We start from the raw sequence: 2,535 nt of genomic DNA, 5'->3' as shown, positions 1-2,535 counted from the left end.
CCCCCCCCCCCCCCCGCCCACAACTGGACTTGGATGGGAAGGACCCCCCGAACCTCTAGGCCGTGCCCTCCTGGGGAGCCAGACTAAATAGAGACCCCGGGAGGACTCCCAAAGGCCGCTGCCCCGTGAGAGGGGATCGCAACGCTCTTCAAAGGCTGGCTGTCTGCAAGTTCTGTGCCTCCCCCTGGAGGACCGGGTCCCCGGCTTAGAAGAGAAATGAGCCTCTGTGCAGGGGCGGAGAGTAAAGAGAGCTCTGGAGAGGCACCAACAGCCTGTTCGAGGCCTCGGCATCCTCTCCCTGAACAGGACCCTTTTCCTTTCCCAGTGACCCGCGAATCCTCCCCAGGAGGGATTCGAGGAGCAGGCGTCCCTCGCAGGGAGAGAGGACGAAAAGGAAGCTATAGAACTTTCCTCTGGGGTGGGCTGGCATTGACCTGCCACCATGGTGGCGTCACGCATGGTACCCAGGAGCTGAAGTGTGGGGAGACAGCCCAGAGTTAGAGGCGCTCCTGACCCTTTGGGAGGCGAGAGCTTGCGTCTGCGAGGTGAGCCCTGGCTGCTTTGCCTGGACAGTCTTTCAGAGGTGTCGGGATTCTTTGTAAGACTTAAGATGTTGACTTTCTGCAGCCCCACCCCAGGTCCTGTCCATTCCACAGCCACTTCAGCCCCGTGCCCCCCCCCCCGCCCACGCACACACAGCACTTATGGTGCTCATGGTTAAAGCGTGGCTCATTCTTGCTGTAAGAACACGTGCCCCCCAGACCACACAAGGGATGATCGTGGATGCATTTTGCTAGGGGGACAAGGGATGCAGACCCTGGTCCCCTTGACCCCACAAAAAAGCTGTCTCCTATCACTCCAGAAGCAGACAGAGCCCCCAGACAGGACCCAGCATGGGAACTATTAGAAGTGGCTTCCAGAATGTGCGTGGGTCCCACGTGACCAATCTGTAAAAAAAAGAGGGGGGGTGATGTTGCCATGGCAACCCTCGCATTCCACCCTGAGTTTGCCAAGGCACACAAAAATAGGGAACATTTTCTTAAAGAACACTGGGCTCTGGGCACCCATATCCCCCCTGGTGGGGTATATTACTCTCAAAAAAATCTGGCGGTTTCTCTGCCTTCTCTGGTGTTTTGAAACCGTCCTTCCATGTGCTCAGAACAGGAGCTACCTGAAAGCCGGGTGGTATTCTCCCCCCCCCCCCCCCCCCCCCCCCCCCTTCCCAGGGCCCAGAGCAAGGACCCCTTCATCTGGGCGAAAAGGCAGAAATGTCCTTTGGAAGGCAAAAAATATTTTAAGCCTCAATCTTTAAAAGCATCTGTTGGCCTGTTGAGACGGCTCTCCCACAAGCCAGAAATGTGAACTGAAGTGAACTGAGGTTTACGTGGGGTCTTAGGCAAGCCCAGAGGCTTCTGAACTTTCTAGGTGTTTTATTTGCAGAGAACAAGACGTGTACCGCGAGGCGTGTCCTTTCTCCATACCTGTCCCCCGTCTCAAGTCGCACATGACGAGTGGTCTGTCGCGGTTAGCCAGAGAACCTAGCGAAAGCTGGCAAGGTCATGTGAGGGTCATGCCCCTCACCTCCCATGCAGAGAATCGTTAAGTGATGCATCTAAGAACTGGGAGGGGGAAATTTCTCGTTCATTCTAAATGCCTTCTCTAGGCTTCAGTTCAGACTCAGGTGATAAATCAAAGCGAGTTTTGCTCTTAGCTTGTAGCTGGCAGCCTCCCCGGGACCATGACTGAAGAGGGAGGGTGTGATGGCCAAGCACAGGTCCTGGGGTTGGCTGGCCTGGCCACGTGTGTGGCTACATGTCATGAAACCCTGTTTCTGCTGTGCCATTTTCTCTCCATGGTCGCGGTCGCTGCTGAGCTCTGCTCCTCCCAGCTGGAGGTCCCCAACCAGACTGGGTCATTTCACTGCACTGTTTCTCCAAAAGCCCATGGCGATAGTATTACTCACCCTGCTCCACGGAGTTGTAGGGAGATCTGGAACCCCACTGCAGGGAACAGTCCCTTTTCCCATAGCGCCACGATGATACAGACGGGCCGAGCCTAGGCTTCCGGACTCGGGCACATACCGGTTGTATTCCCAGGAGGACTACTCTCTGGAGAACGTCTGTCTGCAGTGACCCGAGTTCACAACTTTCCCGTTGGCCTCTTCAGGGATCCTCACGGGGCTAAGAGTCTGGAACCTTAAGCCCTCGCCATAGCCGTCTTTCCTCACCTCCTCATTACTCGGCCGTCCCGGAAGGGGTTGGGGGGAGGGAAAGATCCATCAGAAATAGCAAAGTAACATTTTTCAGCAGCTAGGGGTTTCTAGTGGAATTATTTGAACCACTAGCAAAGCGGAGGAGGGGCGGGCTGCCCCTTGTGAACCCTGTCCCCACAGCCATCTAAATGTCAGAACTGTCCAGCTTCACTTCATACTTCCTTTGACTAAATCACTCAGGGGACTGTCCTCAGCTATGTGGCCTTGCCACTGACACTTGGTTGGGGGAGGAATAAGGTCAAATGCACACACCAGCCACACAC

This window comes from Herpailurus yagouaroundi, unplaced genomic scaffold, assembly GCF_014898765.1.
Source record: "Herpailurus yagouaroundi ecotype Mexico unplaced genomic scaffold, PumYag 216, whole genome shotgun sequence".
In the NCBI taxonomy this organism is placed as follows: domain Eukaryota; kingdom Metazoa; phylum Chordata; class Mammalia; order Carnivora; family Felidae; genus Herpailurus; species Herpailurus yagouaroundi.
This window is presented reverse-complemented; position numbering follows the sequence as displayed.